Source organism: Schistocerca cancellata, chromosome 9 (assembly GCF_023864275.1).
Source record: "Schistocerca cancellata isolate TAMUIC-IGC-003103 chromosome 9, iqSchCanc2.1, whole genome shotgun sequence".
In the NCBI taxonomy this organism is placed as follows: domain Eukaryota; kingdom Metazoa; phylum Arthropoda; class Insecta; order Orthoptera; family Acrididae; genus Schistocerca; species Schistocerca cancellata.
The window spans coordinates 324,772,198-324,791,469 of record NC_064634.1 but is presented as its reverse complement, the minus strand read 5'-3'; the positions used below and the strand labels follow the sequence as shown (position 1 = coordinate 324,791,469).

General features: G+C 41.3%; 1 protein-coding gene across 1 annotated transcript in view; it reads right to left on the bottom strand.

Moving 5' to 3' along the window:
* The window catches only part of LOC126101392 (calcium-binding protein 4-like), a 544,715-nt gene that overhangs the window by 382,531 nt on the left and 142,912 nt on the right, over positions 1 to 19,272 (bottom strand). The gene's annotated exons all lie outside the window — the stretch shown is intronic.

The following is a 19,272-nucleotide window of genomic DNA, read 5'->3' as shown; positions in this document are numbered from 1 at the left end:
TAAAATGAGAGGACCTGCAGAGTATTAAGACTTGTAACATATTGTCCATACAGAAGCGGAAAGCATCAGAAATGTTTTTTTAACAATTTAGGATTGCAAATTTTTATCCATTTCGTATTTTGATGTATTATATGTGGATTACGTGTATGTTGAAACATCGGTAATTGACCACAAGATATTGTCATTTCTTGGTAATTGATTGAATTATCATTATTTATAGTTTCAATATTTTTAAAGAGAGAGTGTGATCTGTCATTTCAAAATAGTGTCATAGTACTACACGCTACTATTTCCGTTCACCTCTTCAGTCATCTACAAGTTATATATTCTAGATATGATTCGAATAGTGCATTTTATTATCAGGACCTTGCTGGCACCAGCATAGATGGCTGCATCAATAGGAACAGAATTAAGGCGACTGGTAATAATGATGTGTCCTAAGCTACTGGAGTATGGAAAAATAGTGTTGCTGATGAATGCTCCTGGTAGCAGCTGATTTGTATTTTCATCTGATAACGAACCAAGATTTACGACAGCTTCCTGGGTTAACCGGAGTTTGCGATACTACATTCTTTTTCGATAAGGTTTATTCCTTCCCCCATGAACCATGGACCTTGCCGTTGGTGGGGAGGCTTGCGTGCCTCAGCGATACAGATGGCCGTACCGTAGGTGCAACCATAACGGAGGGGTATCTGTTGAGAGGCCAGACAAACATGTGGTTCCTGAAGAGGGGCAGCAGCCTTTTCAGTAGTTCCAGGGGCAACAGTCTGGATGATTGACTGATCTGGCCTTGTAACATTAACCAAAACGGCCTTGCTGTGCTGGTACTGCGAACGGCTGAAAGCAAGGGGAAACTACAGCCGTAATTTTTCCCGAGGACATGCAGCTTTACTGTATGATTAAATGATGATGGCGTCCTCTTGGGTAAAATATTCCGGAGGTAAAATAGTCCCCCATTCGGATCTCCGGGCGGGGACTACTCAAGAGGACGTCGTTATCAGGAGAAAGAAAACTGGCGTTCTACGGATCGGAGCGTGGAATGTCAGATCCCTTAATCGGGCAGGTAGGTTAGAAAATTTAAAAAGGGAAATGGATAGGTTAAAGTTAGATATAGTGGGAATTAGTGAAGTTCGGTGGCAGGAGGAACAAGACTTTTGGTCAGGTGATTACAGGGTTATAAATACAAAATCAAATAGGGGTAATGCAGGAGTAGGTTTAATAATGAATAAAAAAATAGGAGTGCGGGTTAGCTACTACAAACAGCATAGTGAACGCATTATTGTGGCCAAGATAGACACAAAGCCCACACCTACTACAGTAGTACAAGTTTATATGCCAACTAGCTCTGCAAATGATGAACAAATTGATGAAATGTATGACGAGATAAAAGAAATTATTCAGGTAGTGAAGGGAGACGAAAATTTAATAGTCATGGGTGACTGGAATTCGTCAGTAGGAAAAGGGAGAGAAGGAAACATAGTAGGTGAATATGGATTGGGGGAAAGAAATGAAAGAGGAAGCCGCCTTGTAGAATTTTGCACAGAGCATAACTTAATCATAGCTAACACTTGGTTCAAGAACCATAAAAGAAGGTTGTATACCTGGAAGAATCCTGGAGATACTAAAAGGTATCAGATAGATTATATAATGGTAAGAAAGAGATTTAGGAACCAGGTTTTAAATTGTAAGACATTTCCAGGGGCAGATGTGGATTCTGACCACAATCTATTGGTTATGAATTGCAGATTGAAACTGAAGAAACTGCAAAAAGGTGGGAATTTAAGGAGATGGGACCTGGATAAACTGAAAGAACCAGAGGTTGTAGAGAGTTTCAGGGAGAGCATAAGGGAACAATTGACAGAAATGGGGGAAAGAAATACAGTAGAAGAAGAATGGGTAGCTCTGAGGGCTGAAGTAGTGAAGGCAGCAGAAGGTCAAGTAGGTAAAAAGACGAGGGCTAATAGAAATCCTTGGGTAACAGAAGAAATATTGAATTTAATTGATGGAAGGAGAAAATATAAAAATGCAGTAAATGAAGCAGGCAAAAAGGAATACAAACGTCTCAAAAATGAGATCGACAGGAAGTGCAAAATGGCTAAGGAGGGATGGCTAGAGGACAAATGTAAGGATGTAGAGGCTTGTCTCACTAGGGGTAAGATAGATACTGCCTACAGGAAAATTAAAGAGACATTTGGAGAGAAGAGAACCACTTGTATGAACATCAAGAGCTCAGATGGCAACCCAGTTCTAAGCAAAGAAGGGAAGGCAGAAAGGTGGAAGGAGTATATAGAGGGTTTATACAAGGGCGATGTACTTGAGGACAATATTATGGAAATGGAAGAGGATGTAGATGAAGATGAAATTGGAGATAAGATACTGCGTGAAGAGTTTGACAGAGCACTGAAAGACCTGAGTCGAAACAAGGCCCCGGGAGTAGACAACATTCCATTAGAACTACTGATGGCCTTGGGAGAGCCAGTCATGACAAAACTCTACCATCTGGTGAGGAAGATGTATGAGACAGGCGAAATACCCACAGACTTCAAGAAGAATATAATAATTCCAATCCCAAAGAAAGCAGGTGTTGACAGATGTGAAAATTACCGAACTATCAGTTTAATAAGTCACAGCTGCAAAATACTAACGCGAATTCTTTACAGACGAATGGAAAAACTGATAGAAGCGGACCTCGGGGAAGATCAGTTTGCTTTCCGTAGAAATATTGGAACACGTGAGGCAATACTAACCTTAAGACTTATCTTAGAAGAAAGATTAAGAAAAGGCAAAGCTACGTTTCTAGCATTTGTAGACTTAGAGAAAGCTTTTGACAACGTTAACTGGAATACTCTCTTTCAAATTCTGAAGGTGGCAGGGGTAAAATACAGGGAGCGAAAGGCTATTTACAATTTGTACAGAAACCAGATGGCAGTTATAAGAGTCGAGGGGCATGAAAGGGAAGCAGTGGTTGGGAAAGGAGTGAGACAGGGTTGTAGCCTCTACCCGATGTTATTCAATCTGTATATTGAGCAAGCAGTAAAGGAAACAAAAGAAAAATTCGGAGTAGGTATTAAAATTCATGGAGAAGAAGTAAAAACTTTGAGGTTCGCCGATGACATTGTAATTCTGTCAGAGACAGTAAAGGACTTGGAAGAGCAGTTGAACGGAATGGATGGTGTCTTGAAGGGAGGATATAAGATGAACATCAACAAAAGCAAAACGAGGATAATGGAATGTAGTCAAATTAAATCGGGTGATGCTGAGGGGATTAGATTAGGAAATGAGACACTTAAAGTAGTAAAGGAGTTTTGCTATTTAGGGAGTAAAATAATTGATGATGGTCGAAGTAGAGAGGATATAAAATGTAGACTGGCAATGGCAAGGAAAGCGTTTCTGAAGAAGAGAAATTTGTTAACATCGAGTATAGATTTAAGTGTCAGGAAGTCGTTTCTGAAAGTATTTGTATGGAGTGTAGCCATGTATGGAAGTGAAACATGGACGATAACCAGTTTGGACAAGAAGAGAATAGAAGCTTTCGAAATGTGGTGCTACAGAAGAATGCTGAAGATAAGGTGGGTAGATCACGTAACTAATGAGGAGGTATTGAATAGGATTGGGGAGAAGAGAAGTTTGTGGCACAACTTGACTAGAAGAAGGGATCGGTTGGTAGGACATGTTTTGAGGCATCAAGGGATCACAAATTTAGCATTGGAAGGCAGCGTGGAGGGTAAAAATCGTAGAGGGAGACCAAGAGATCAATACACTAAGCAGATTCAGAAGGATGTAGGTTGCGGTAGGTACTGGGAGATGAAGAGGCTTGCACAGGATAGAGTACCATGGAGAGCTGCATCAAACCAGTCTCAGGACTGAAGACCACAACAACAACAAGGTTTATTCCGACTTTCGGGTACAAAGTATGAGATCCGTTTTCCAACATAATTATTCAATATTCTGGTGCATTTACGAAATTTTATTTGTGTTCAATTTTGCCTTTAACGTAATAATACTTTTGCATGTTTCTGTGATTTGCTATCCTATGGTTTCACTTTATAGTGACCTGGTTTAAAAAAAGTGTATGTAAAACGTGATCTGGTTTTTGCTTTTTATTGATGTCATTCATAGCAATTGCACACGGGTCGAATATTTTTCCAAATGTAATTTACATAATATTTCATACAAATTCAGTATTCTGTAAAGATAAAACTATCATTATATTCAAAACAACATATTTAAATTTTAAGTAAGGAGTCTATAATTTGTGAAAGCTAAACATACACTGTCCTTTACAGGTGGCTTATTTTAAAATGTTTGAATTTATTTTCGTAATTATATCAATAGCTTGTGTTTGGATTAAATTTCTGAGAATTCTTCAGTCACAAAAAATAATTTTTTTTTTAAATTTATCTCTATTTTTAAAAGCGGAAATTACTCTATTTATGAGTTTGACTAATACAATCTTGTAGATGCTGCTGGAAGAGACAACGTTTTGTATATGCTTGAGATTCGCACCAAAGCTCACACTTCAGTTCCCCGCTTCCGTGTAGATACTTCTCGTAAGCTCTTAGTCAGTCTGCTTGTATACTGAGCATGTAAACTTTATTTTATTATTATGAGGTAGAGCGCACTTTCTCTCTTGTGTAAAAAACTGTTTATGATGTAAAATGTCATAAAATGTTTGTGATCAATTTTTTGATGAGTGAACATAAGAATAAAAAATTTCAAACTTAAAAGTCAGCATTGTGCTTCAGTCTTAATTTTTAATGAAGATTTTTAATGGACGCCAACCCCTAGACGCTGATGCCGCATACAACTTAGGTATTAGTGTAATCTCGCACTTGCAGCCCTATATAGCAATATTTGCGATTAGACAATGATATGCGCTTTATAATATTGGGAAGAGTTTGATACTTTTATGGTACGGGAAAATCTTCGTGTAAATTGTTTGTGGGGTTTTGAATGGTTGACAGACGCCAAATAAATGAAGTAAAATGAAATATCGACATGCGAAAAGAAACATGAATTCCATACAAGTGCATAAGTCTGCTGGAGGGCAGCTATTTTTATATTTTTGCCGAGTGTGGCAAGCAGTAGCGTGCAAAGTGGTGACACTTCTCCCGAAGTAGTTTCAAACTTCAGCCACTCCACACAGCGCGCCGCCTTTTCCTAGTCTTGAAGACGGAGTATGAAAGTTTATGACACACTGTTCGGCCATAATTCAAGAGCTATGCATGATTTTCGATTTTATGGATTCGAGACGTGTCCATAAACTGAATCATGTATCAGAGGCTAAAACTACAACGCGAGCACACCAAACATTATTCTAAAATGGATAGTGCGTGTATTACAACTCAACTTAGGCTCAATGAATGTACGTTGAAACATAAAAAATATACGAGACCGTATATTTGGTAAAGTGAGAAACTGATGCGATTTTCTTATAATGTCGCTAAGTATTGTGAACTGTACAATCAGACTCGAAAAATCTCTTGAATGCCGACAGATCACAATACTCGGGAGAAAACGACGCAAGTAACGTCTGTTCCGAACCTATTACCAACTTGTAGTAAGCCAGTGCAGCAAACAATTGGCAATGTAGGCCGTACCTGGACAACACAGACGGTCTCCCACACATCCTGAGGCGAGTACTGGTGCGGAATTTGTCGCTGTTTAGATCGACAATGGAACGGAGGTAGATTCAGACACATCCGACATTTAGCTTTCCCAATATGACGGAGGGTGTTCAAACATGACTTTTACTGGGGAAGGGGACCAGATTACAAATTATTTCATTTTAACACATCATGCACGTTAGGCATTTTCTCGACACTAGCTTGGCAGTGGCCAACATTGACTGCTTTATTGTCATTGTCGTTGATTACGTCTCTCCACCAGTGTGTCGAAACACTTGAACGCAGTGAATGAAATGAAACCTGTAGATACTTTAGCTACTGTCATCGCTAGAGGGAGGTGCTTTTCAGGAGGACAATGTCCCAGAGGTGCGTTACCTAGCCGGCCAGCACACTGTCCTGATATGGACTACCTGTTGAGGCCTAATGTAATGGCAGAGAACTGTCAACATGAGAGCCGCGTAACGGGGCAGTCAAAAGAGCCGTAATGCAGTCAGCAGATACTGCACTGTAGTCCGCTTAATGTCGATTTCCAAAGTCCCGGGTAACACCAATGAGTGTAAGCAAAGTACAGTAGTTCAATTTCCACCTTGCAAATGTCAACTTGCTGTTTTCCTGTAAATATGCCAGTTATTCCGTTAAGTTTCGGGACTGCAGCCGGATGACCTCGCTTACCACGATATTTCGGCTGACAACAATCCAGTCATTTTCAGTGAGTGTTTCAGTGTTTTTCATTGCAGATTGCTGGTGCACATCGCTGACTTTATCCACAAATCAGCGCGATGGAGCATGCGCATTGGTTTCCGCTACATGAGCACCCACCGTCCTGGTTAGCGAACTCTTCGAATATTGCTCCGTCTACGTGCGCTTGCGCATGCGTAATGTTGATATTACATGCACGCCTTCTCTCTGAATACGGACCCGCGGAGTTATAATTCAGATGTTTAGTTATTAAGATTAACTGCCGTCAGACGTGCCATTAGTCGTAAAATGTTGTGTTTCTGCAGATATTAAAGAACTCAGAGGATCTCACGTCTTACCCAGTTGAAAAGCACCGTCACGGTTAATAAGATCTTCCAGCAAACGTATAATTAAATCTCTGAAGCATCTTGTCTGGGCCAAGATTTCCGTGGCAGGATAATCCAAAGACTGGCCTGGGGAGAAGCAATGCTCGGCTATGGCTGACTTACTGGTTGCGAAAGGGGAGTTTGGCGATCAATGTTCACAGCTCCTTTCACGTACTGAGTGTGGTCTGATTAATTTGTGTAGTTGATTTGATCATCATGTACAGTACAATACTAAACAAACACGACTAAACACAGCAATAACAGCTGAACACGTAGTAAAAATCATTGTTAAGAAATGATTTCGGTCACAACTACGTGACTAAATGGGTGTCCCATTGTATGTCATGAAACCCTTGCCATCCTTTACAGTATTATCCTCTGCTCCAGATTCTACTCAGTGCACTGAAAACATAGAAAGCCCTCCACATCCTAAAACCCGATAAATATCCCTCACAGATTCCATCATACAGAACTGGCAGCCTCACTTCAGTCCTCAGTAAAGTCCTTGAAACCGTCCCTAACGGACGAATTCATCGATATCTTACAACACACAGAACCATTTCCAACAGATAATGTGGGTTTAGTTCCAACTATTCAATCTATAACTAACTTCTCGATCTCACCAACGCCATTTCCCAACAAGTAATTAACAAGAGTCCGCTATATTTGTCTCTCTTGACAGTCAAAGATCTTTCGACTACATATGGAATTCAGGGATTCTCTTCAACTACAAACCTATGCGTTCCCAGTTAACTGTGTCCGTCTTCTAGCATCTTTCCTCTCCAACCTTCCTAAAAATGTTACACTCAACGTCACCTGCTCCCTTATGTTTCGTCCTACTGCCGGTGTGCGACAACGAATCGCTTTACATCATGACACTGCTGACATTCACAGACCACCACATAGGGATATCGATCCGGATATCGATTTCGTCGTCAACGTATAGTCGTGCATGGTGTTCTAACGGTAAAGGGAATGCCTGGAAATCGAGAGGTCGTGAAATCGATTTGCGAAGGGATTATGAAAATTTTCAGTCTGGCTTTATTCTAGCGTTCAGCTTTCGACGAGCTGAGGCGCCGGCAGGAACGACAACTGATTTGGATTCCACGTTAAACCGTAGGTCCGTTTTCCCCAGTTGGACAACTGGGGTAGATTACGGACGCACAAGTCGCCGATGTAGCGTCCAATTGAAAAGCTTGCACCTGGCCATTGAGACACAAGTAGCTATTATTATCAATGTCTAAACAATTCCAAAACTTCGGCTTTAACTGGTTAATTAATAGAAAGACTTAAAGAGCAACATACAAATAACTTAATATCATATTTATTAATCTATACTACATTACTCATAACTTTCGTCTACAGACTGGAACAATAGCATGTTTTTTTACAGATTTTTCCTATCAGTCTATTCCGTTGTTGGTAGAGAGCACACTCTGCTTCTGAAAACAATCTTTCAGAAGCTCACGATGTGGCTCTAGGGCTCAAATACTTAACTGGAATTTTTTGTAGTTCTATAAAATTAGTGTTTATGATGTGCTTACTTAATTCGAATGGAGCTTTCTTAAGATCCAGAAGACGATCTTTCAGATAATAACTGAACTGCGATGTTAAGTCCGTTTCCATTCCTGTATGCAAATTATTCTTTTCAGGTGCTATTATTTAATGTTCACTCTGTTATTAAAATTTTGCTTCTTTGATTTGATGCAATGTATAATCGACAATGGTTACAACAGCTGCAAGCAAATCCTTAACAATTTTAACTGTTTTCAACTATGACAAAGAGTTTTCAAGGTGTATGTTCTTCAATCTAGGATCGAGGGCCGTTGGCATGGCTCAAATGTTAAAATGTTCAGTTGATAGCAAGCGCTTTTGATTTCTTTTGTGATGTTACTCGTCATATTCTCTCAATTGGTATTGGTTGCTCGACAGATTTTTTGACATTCAACTTACAAATTTACTGCTTGCAATGTGATTTTCTATGCAAATTGTTCAAACAGCGACTTCTATAGACCGCAGACTGTCACAAACACCTACCAGATCACAATATCAGTGCTTGTTAACATGGTTGGTATGCTAACGTGGCAGTTAAAGATATTATTAATCACTGACGCAACAGTAAAAATCATATGAGTTGATGAATTTCGCTTAGTGGATACATCTTCAATTAGTTTTAGCTCTGATTCTTTCCTTAGCTCATCGCTTGCTGCTGCACTTTATTTAAACCATATTACACTCCTTTCTGACGTGGGTAATCAACTCAGGCAATTTATCAGTCTTTTGAATATGGCTTGTGTTAAAAGTCTGAACATGTGGGAAAAACCCAATACATGACTATTTTCAAATGCTATTTCCTCTCATTTAATCATATTTGCTCCTGCATCAGTCACCAGTACAAATATTTTTCTGATACTTGTTCCCCATTTATTAAGAGACTATAATGACACGATATAAGTGTTTTCGCCTGTGTGTGATCTTGACAACTCATTGGAACCCAGAGTAACCGTTTGTCGTTTCATCGCTATTCAAGTAGTGAACGGTCATTCCCAGAAAACTTCTACACTGCGTTTTATATTTACAAATATCTCTCGTGAGTGTCTAATTGTGCATGTTCTCGATTTTATTTTTGAATTAGTTATGAGAAACTTCAAATTTTTTTCGAGCATTCTCCGGAATGTGCGTCTCGATGGTAGACCTACTTTTCGCAATGGTGCACACACTTTCCGTAGATTTAAAACGGTTTCATGTTCAAAAGTATTGCAACGGTTGTATATCTTGACAAAACATGAACAAAATTGCTTTAGATAAATGTACAAAAAATGGTTCAAATGACTCTGAGCACTATGGGACTTAACATCTGAGGTCATCAGTCCCCTAGAACTTAAATCTACTCAAACCGAACTAACCTAAGGACATCACACACATCCATGCCCGAGGCAGGATTCGAACCTGCGACCGTAGCGGTCGCGCGGTTCCAGACTGAAGCGCCTAGAACCGCTCGACCACTTCGACCGGCAGATAAACGTACACCTTTCATTCCAGTTTCTGAAGCATATTCTGAGATTTTTCGAAAACCAGAAGTGAATGCTGGTTGAAGAGAGTTTTTAGACTATGAATTTGAAGCACTACTTTTATGTTATTCGCTGTCGCTAAAACTATTCCCCCCTCCCCTCCCCTACCTTTCATTTCGTAGCCCCACCTACCTACGTTCTCCAATATATTGATGATACCGCCTTCCTAGTTACGTACCACACACTTCTGCTCTCTCAAGCATATTCCCAGCTTATCTTGATCCTACTGGTCGAGTGACCTAATATCTCAAGTGAATCCACAGCAAGTTCAAATCACCATTTCTGGCTGCACGACTCATTCGTCCAGATTTCCACTTCCCTATCTACAACAACCCAGTCGTCTCACTAACGCAATGAAGTACCTAGGGCTTGCAGGAAAACTGACTCGGACTGTGCACCTCCTTACGGTCCAACACAGAGCCTTAAACCTACTAAAACTACTAACGTACTTGGGGTCTACATCCTTTTATCACTATCCTCACCTATAAATCCCTCATCCACATCATGTTAACTTGTACTGCCTGACTTTTCGCCTCCCTTAAAGCCTACAAATCCCTTGATCAGCTTACCAAGGACGCAGGTAAATAAGAAGGGGATAAGTTCGTCTCCCTGTGTGGCTTCGGTTTGGTTGACAAATGTAGCTCATATATTTTTTCTGTTGGCTGTACAGGTTTCCTGGTGTGCAGGAGATAGGCTGAAAATGCTAACGAAAGGTCCAAGTAGCACTCACACACTGGGGGTTTCGTACGAACTTAATTATGTACATAGGCACTTCATCCGTTCTGTAAACCGAGTATACTGACGGTTTCTGCCTGTTATCGACATTGATACTGCCAAGATATAGGTCCAAGGCCTTCAGGACTTTCGAGAACGTTTGAAGTCGGATAACAAATGACAAAAGAAATATTTTTTTTCATGTGATATTATTATAAATTAATAATTTTGGATATTTTTCTTTACCTCTACTGTGAAAACTTTCTTCTAACCAAATCGCATGATTCTAGTCCAATGGGAAATACTCTATAGGTTCTGATGAGTGAACTTGGGAGTATCAGAGTATGTGACATAAATGGCCGTATCTGTTGATTGCATCGACTTAAAAGCTAAAGTTTATTATACCGCTAAGAGACCATAAGACATAGTATGTGATATAAATTTCAACTTGGTATGTCTACCCTTTCTTGAGAAAAAAGAGATCTTAACAGACAGACGGACTGGCAGTCTGATAATAAACGACTTTTTTTCCTGTGAAATAATTACAAATTAACAATTTTCGGATGTATTCCTTTGGTTATACTGTCAAGCCTTGCTTGTTGACACATTTAGTGATTCTATCTCAACGGCAAGCACCCTATAGGTTTTGATGAGTGACTTTCCGAGTATTAAAATATGTGACGTATCTTTCGACTGCATTGGCTTAGAGGCTTTTATTTTTTGAACGAAGACATCAATATGTGACATACATTTCAAGTGAATACGTCTACCCGTTCCTGAGAAAAGGGGTTGGAAAAGTCGGACAGACAGACAAACAGACAGACAGAGGGGCAACTAAGTGATCTTATGACGGTTCCGTTTTTACCAATAGAGATACGGGACCCTAAAAAGGTGTTGGTTAATGACTGGTCATGGCGTTATATAAAAATTATTTCAAATGAAAAATTTGCTTCCGGGGGAAAGTTACAAAGCCACCTGCCACTGTGATAGGATTCCGTTCTGCAGCCGCTGTTAATAAATGATATTATTGCTTCCAGTTACGGTTGCGTGGAAACTGCGGGGTGACGTAGGATGACTGCAGATAAACAAAGCGGGAAACGCAATAAATAAGGGCTGGGCCCGGCGGAGCGCACCGCGATTTAATCGGCCTGCCGCCATCGCGTCGGTGGGTTCGCACTGCACTGGCCGCTCGTGTGGCGGGGACTGTAATTGCCAGCAGAGGTCTGGGGTTAGGAGAGGAGAGGAGAGGAGAGGAGAGAGAGAGCAAAGGGGAGGGGCGTCCCGACACGGCCCAGATATTACCGCAGAGCACGGCGACCCAGTTACCGCGGCGCGCTTCCGCCGAGCACCGGCTGCAGGCCCTAAATCACCGACCGATAGATGAGACCTCCGTACCGGAGGGCTTCAGTCTGCGACACTCAAGCCAGACTCCATCCCGAACTTCTATTTTCAGCCAGCTTCGTAATTCATGAACGTGATTTCAAGTTGGAGCTGTGATCTACCATCGCCCACACAGTACGGAGCCCTCGGAAATATTGCGCCAAGCGCACCACTTTTCAAAGTGTGTTACCTACAAGGAGCGTTCAGTAAGTAATGCAGTCCATTTTTCTGAAAGCAGGTTGGCAGTGTTCAGAATACCGATATACCAAATTACTCCCCACCCCTTTGGCTACAAAACACTGTTTCTCAACATGATCCTCGTTTAGTGTGACGGCCTTACGCCACCTCACTTGTAGGACATGTATCATCGCATAGTCCCATTCTGCTGGTCTACATCGGAGCCAACATCTTACTGCATCAATAACCTCCACATCATTCACGTACTGTTACCCGCAGAGAGCTTCCTTCATTGGGCCATACAGATGGAAGTCGGAAGGTACGAGATAAGGGCACACACATCAGAGTACCCTAACTGGTGGACGAGCGTGTCAACACTACCAACAGAGACGTCCATTTGTGCAACAACGTGTTTGAGCCCGATCCATTGATCGCCTCGAATGAAAGTTCCTGCACGTTCCAACAATGGAGGAGTTACAGCTGTGTGCGGTCGGTCGGCACGCGTGAGAAAGGACAGTTTTGTGCGACCTTCTTGCGACGATGAGAGATGCTTCGCCCAACGACTCACCGTGCTTTTGTTCACTGCCAAGTCACCGGCGACAATTGCGATACTCTGGTTTTCCGTCAAAAGAAATTCAATGACTGGCCTGTGCTTGGAACGCACCTCCGTTACAGGCGCCAGTTTGAGCTCTACGTCATCTATAGGAACACCATGAAACCGTAGAGGCTGAAGCAGGAGTATTCCACGACGTCTCACAACAAACTCCGAATTTTTTCAACCAAAACTGCCCGAGAAAAAAAAATGTGACGCGTTATTAATTTAACGCCCACCATACAGATAAAATTTAGACTAAAATTTCTCAAAAACTCCCACCTTCTCTCACTGTACAGCTAGACACATGCCTGGCCGTTGTCGAAAACTAGAGTCTATTTGAAACATGTGCTGCCAGAACGCCCTCCCTCACAAATACAAATATGTAAGATATCAGGTTAACCGTATGTTGGTCTACCTTTGCATCAGCTGTGCGTGGCATGGAATCGACAAATCCTTTTTAGATTTCCATAAGTGTGTGGCGCCAATTTTCTATGCACAACTCACAAAACTCCCATAGATGAGCGACCGCTGGTTTGTGGGCGTCGTTTCGGCGCATCATAACGCCAAGCATGTCTTCCAGTGGATTCAGATGAGGCTAATTTATTGGCTGAGGCATCAACATTAGCTTACTACCATGTTCTTCAAATCACTGCAGGACGATCCTGGCCTTTTGACACAGACAGTTATCCTACTGGATGATGCCGTCCTCAACTGGGCTGATATCAAGCATGAAGGGGATTCAGGTGATCCAGCGCAATGTATTGGTACTATCTCAGGTTGCATGGATTCTCGCCTATTACATATTCCTGTCTCCTTGTGCCTGAGTCTGTGGCACAGTGCGTGTTTCGAAGAGAAGTTCATCTGGGTGATGGCATACCCAGTCACGACCATCGACCTAGTATAACAACAAGTGCGATTCATCCTACTAGGCAATAGGTTTCCGTTCGTCCAAGGCCAAATCTAGATGATCCCATGCAGACTGCAATCACATTTGACTGTGTCGTTGTTTCAACATGGGAAGACGCAGGGTTCGTCTCCTGTGAGCCCCATAACAACAATACACCAGCATTATATTCTGTTTACAGATCTGCCGCAGATCACCGTCAAACCTGCTTAACCGAGCTGTTAAGTCTCTGATCTCCATGTTCTTTGATGGGGCGTGGATGGCCAACATCTTGTCGCCTACTTGTGGTTTTGTAACGTGCCAATTTCTCTCTCTCTCAGCGTCTAACATATTTCAGAGAATGACGTGAAAATTCCCTTGATCAGGTAGTTAGTTGTTGATTACACTGCTCTGTAATTGCAGGTCTGGATCAACATTGTCAGTGGCTGCTTTCACTTAAATGGTTTTTTTGTTGTTGTGAGAATTCGTATTCCTTAGAGTTGGATGCGCGGGATATGGATCCTCTTAAGGGAAATTTGTTGCTGTAATTGCTATAAAACTGATTTACTCTGGGTAAGGGGTCTGACCACAGTTAGTGACACCGGCCTTGACTTACCTCAGCTCACGCTGGAAGAGGATTGCGGAACACGCATTCTTCGGTCGAACGAAACATGGAATTCCTCAGTAACAACGTGACAGTGCGTCCTGTCATGAAGCAGCATTCGCGAGGCAATGGTTTACGGACAATTACGTTCCTGAAATGGATTGGACTGTCCAGAATCCTGGCCTTAACCCAATTTATACCTTTGAGGTGAGTTACGACGTCGACTTTGCTACAGATCCCAAAGTTTGACGTCACTACTTTGGTACTGCCTCTTGAGCAACAATGGGCTGCCATTTCACCAGCCCGCATCTCGTGGTCGTGCGGTAGCGTTCTCGCTTCCCACGCCCGAGTTCCCGGGTTCGATTCCCGGCGGGGTCAGGGATTTTCTCTGCCTCGTGATGGCTGGGTGTTGTGTGATGTCCTTAGGTTAGTTAGGTTTAAGTAGTTCTAAGTTCTAGGGGACTGATGACCATAGATGTTAAGTCCCATAGTGCTCAGAGCCATTTGAACCATTTGAACCATTTCACCATAGACATTGAGACAAAGTAATCGAAAATGTCTCCAACAGAGTTGAAGTCGTCGTAAAGGTGAGGGGTGGATACATCCCATACGGATGTCCACTAACAGGTGTGCCGATACTTCCGATCAGAAATGTACAGTGAACTTGTATTGCGTAGTGAGGTTCAATATAAATTGTATGAGTAAATATAAATAATTTTTTTCGGTAACTATAGTATCGACATCGGTACCAAGTGTTCGATAATTTTGTCGTATCATAAGTGCTGGAATCCGCAGTATCAAATGGTGTTGTGGGAAATAATAACCTTTCACTAGTAGTTTAAAAACAATTAAACTATTTTCAGTATCTAGGTAGAATGCACGAAAATGTAGTAGTAAAAGTTACACAGCATATGGAGACTATAATAATCATACACTGAGGTGATGAAAGTCATAGTATATCTCCTAATATCGAAGCGAACGTCCTTTTGCCCGCCGCAGAGCAGCAACTCGACTTGCCATGGACCCGGCAAGTGGCAGGAAGTCCCCTGCAGAAATAGTGCCATGCTTTCACCTCTATAGCCGCCAGTAACTGCGAAAGTGTTGCTAGTGGATGATTTTGTGCACGAACTGATCTCTCGATTAAGTCTGACAAGTGTTCGATGGCATTCATGTTGGTTGATCTGGGTAACCAAACCATTCGCTTGAATTGTCCAGAACGTTCTTCAAACCAGTCGCTAACAATTGTTGGCCGGTGACATGGCGCATTGTCATCCATAACAGGAAGTCCATGAGTGGCTGCAAATGGACTTAAAATAGCCGAACGTAACCATTTGCATTTAATGATCTGTTCACTTGGGCCAAAGGACCCAGTCCATTCCACGTAAACACAGCCTACACCATTGTAGAACCACCACCAGCGCGCACAGTGACTCGTTGACAACTTGGGTCCATGGCTTCGTGTGGTCTGCGCCCACTCGAACACTACCGTCAGTTCTTCCCAATTGAAATCTGGACTCATCTGACGAGGACACGGTTTCCCAGACCTTTAGGATCCAATCGATATGGTCACGAGCCTAGAAGAGTCGCTGCAGGCGATGTCTTGTCGTTAGCAAGGGCATTCGCTTCGGTCATCTGCTGCCATAGCTTACTAACGCCAAATTTCGCCGAACAGTCCTAACGGATACGTTCGATGAACGTCTCACGTTGATTCCTTTGGTTATTTCATGCAGTGTTACTTCATTGACAACGCCATGCAAACGCCAATGCGTTGTCCGTAGTGAGAGGCAATGTCTGAAATGTGGTATTGTCGATACACTCTTGGCACTGTGAATCTTGGAATATTGAATTCCTTAACGATTTTTCGAAATTGATTGTTTCTCGCGTATAACTCCAACTACCATTCTGGTTTCGAAGTCTGTTAATTCCCCTTTGTGTGGCCACAATCACGCCGGAAATCTTTTCACATGAATCACCTGATTACAAATGACAGTTCCGCCATTACAGTGCCCTTTTTTACCTTGTATATGCGATACTACCGCCATCTGTATGTGTGTATATCGCTAACCAATGACATTTGTCACCTTCTTGCTCTCAGCTGTTTACTGCAAACGTAGTACAATACTCATATTTTGCTTTGTACTGGAGTAATTTTGTTGTTTTTCAAAAAACTCTCTTGTAATTTTTTCTTCAAAAAATATCTCGTAATGATAGACTGGAATAATGGCACGTATGGGTGGCAGAAAATTTATGTCATGATTCATATCTTGTTTACGATTGCAATATTTCTCCTTTAGTCCTCATGTTTGTATTTGATTTTACACTCCATTTGTTTTATGGAAACATAGACCAATTTGCATAATTCGTTTCGTTTCCTTAATAAGTCCTTTTTTCTATAAGACAAACACCAAACTACGTAAACCACCAATAACTTTTGGGTCTTCTGTATCGACACTTTTGTTTCTATATTACTAAGTTATAAAAAGAATTTTAGGTATTGGTATTGATATCAAATATTGTGCGAAATCTGCGATGTAGTAGTACGTCCTGAAAAAAAAAAAAATTACTTGTCTTCTGCAAATAATCTTCTCGCGGAATCCACAGTGTCGGCAGCGATCGACTGTTTAAGCCGCCCTCATGCAGGGCGAAGAAGTGTTCGTGGACGATGCGCTGGTCGAGTTTTGTGCGATCACAACGTGGAATTCCACGTATCACAGTCTTCTGTGGCGTAAAAGACCGGATAAGACAAGTCAGATTTTTACTTCATGGAGAGGAACGTAGCCAATGAGATTTTTTTTGAGTTATCAGTCTCTGACTGTGCCAATGTATTCATATCGGAGGAACACTTGCAATCTACATCTTCAGTTATTTTCTGAATGTATTCCAATATCTATCTTCCTCTACAGTTGTTTACCCTCAACAGCTCCCTCTAGCATCATGGAAGTTATTCCCTGGTGTCTTAATTGATGTCTTACCATGCTGTCCCTTTTTGTTGTCAGTGTTTTCCATATATTTGTTTTCTCACCGATTCTGAGGAGAACGTCCTCATTCCTTACCTTATCAGTCAACATAATTTTTAATATTCTTCTGCAGTATCATATCTCAAATGCTTCGAGTCTCTTGTATCCCGATTTTCAGTATCATACAGTCCATTGTTACAGACGTGCATTCTCAGATATTTCTGCTTCAAATTAAGGTCCTTGCTCCGTCCGTCATGGGTTATTTTGCTGCCTAAGTAGCAGAATTCCTTAACTTCTTCCACTTCGTGTTCACCAATTCTGATGTTTAATTTTCAAAGTTCTCATTTCTGCTATTTATCATTGCTTTCGTCTTTATTCGATTGACTCTCAATCCATATTTTGTATTCATTAGACTGTTGGTCCCATTCAGCAGATTCTGTTATTCTTCTACACTTTCACTGGGGATAGTAATGTCATCAACGAATATTATCATTGATATACTTTCACCTTGAATTTGCATCCAACACGAACCTTTCTTTTATTTCTGTCATTGCTTCTTCGATGTGTAGACTGAGCGGCAGGAGCGAAAGACTACATCCCTGTCTTAAACCCTTTTCAATCCTAGCACTTCGTAATTGCCCTTCCACCCGTATTTCCCCATAGCTTACTCCTATTTTTCTCAGAACTTCGAACATCTTGCACGACTTTACACTGTCGAACGCTTTTTATAGGTCGACAGATCTTATGAACGAGTCTTGATGTTTCTTTAGTCTTGCTTCCATTATCAGCTGCAACGTCAGAATTGCCTCTCTAGCGCCTTTACCCTTCCTAAGGCCAATCTGATCGTCATCTGACACATCCTCAATTCTGTTTTACATTCTTCTGTATATTATTATTGTCAGCAACTTGGATGCATGAGCTGTTCAAATGATTGTGCGATAATTCTCGCACTTGTCGGCTGTTGGAGTCTTCGGAAATGTGCGGATAATGTTTTCCCGAAAGTCAGATATTATGTCGCGAGACTCATAGTTTCTACCCACCAACATAAGTATTTGTTTTGTTGCTACTTCCCCCAATTGTTTTAGAAATTCTGATGGAATGTTATCCATCCCCACTGTCTCATTTGATTTTAAGTCTTTCAGGCTCTTTCATTTTCTGATTTTAATACTGGATCCACTGTGTCTTCTACACCGACTCATGTTTCATCTTCGATCGTGTCATCTGGCAAGTCTTCTTTCTCATAGAGACCTTCAATGTATTCTTCCTACCTATTCGCCCTCTCCTCTGCATTTAACTGTGGGATTCCCGTTGCACTCTTAATGTTACCACCCTTGCTTTTAGTTTCAGCGGAGGCTGTTTTCACTTGCCTAAACGCTGAATCAGTACTCCCGACAATCATTTCGTTTTCGATTTTTTCACGTTTTCCACGCAGCCTTTTCGCCTTAGCTTCCCTTCACTTCCTGTTTATTTCATTCCTAAGTGACTTGTGTATCTGTATTCCTGAATTTCCTGAAAATCTTTGTACTTCCTTCTTTCATCAATCAACTGAAGTATTTCTTCTGCTACCCATGGTTTTTTGCGATTACCTTCCTTTTACCGACAGTTTTATTTCAAAAATCTGTGTTCGTCCTTTTTAGAGATGCACATTGCTCTTCAACTGATGTACCTACTGAGCTATTCCTTATCACAGTACCTATAACCTTTGAGACCTTCAAGCGTACGTCTTCATTCCTAGTACTTCCGTCAGTCTACTGTTCATCGATACTAAATTCTGATCTGAGTCTATATCTCTTCTGGTCACACCTTACATTTCGGAACCTCTGCCTGACCATGATGTAATCTAATTGAATTCTTGCTCTGTCTCTAGATGTCTCTTGTGATTTTTGAACAGAGTGCTCGCTATTACGAACTGAAATTTATTGGAGAACTAAATCTTTCTTCTCTCTCATTCCTAGTACTAAGACAATATTCTCCTGTAACCCTTTCTTTTACTCCCGCCCGGGTGTGGGGAGTTACACTGTCAAAGTTAGTTCCTTCTCATCCTGGAATCTCTATTTTGTTTGTTCACCTCCACGTTTTCTAAGAGATTGTGGGGCTTTCTTAATAATGTAATAGTAGTATTACCTATGATATTAGGTGTTATGTATGTATAAGAGCGTTCTCTCTCAAGAGTGAGTTTGTTCAATTTCGTGAGCATATA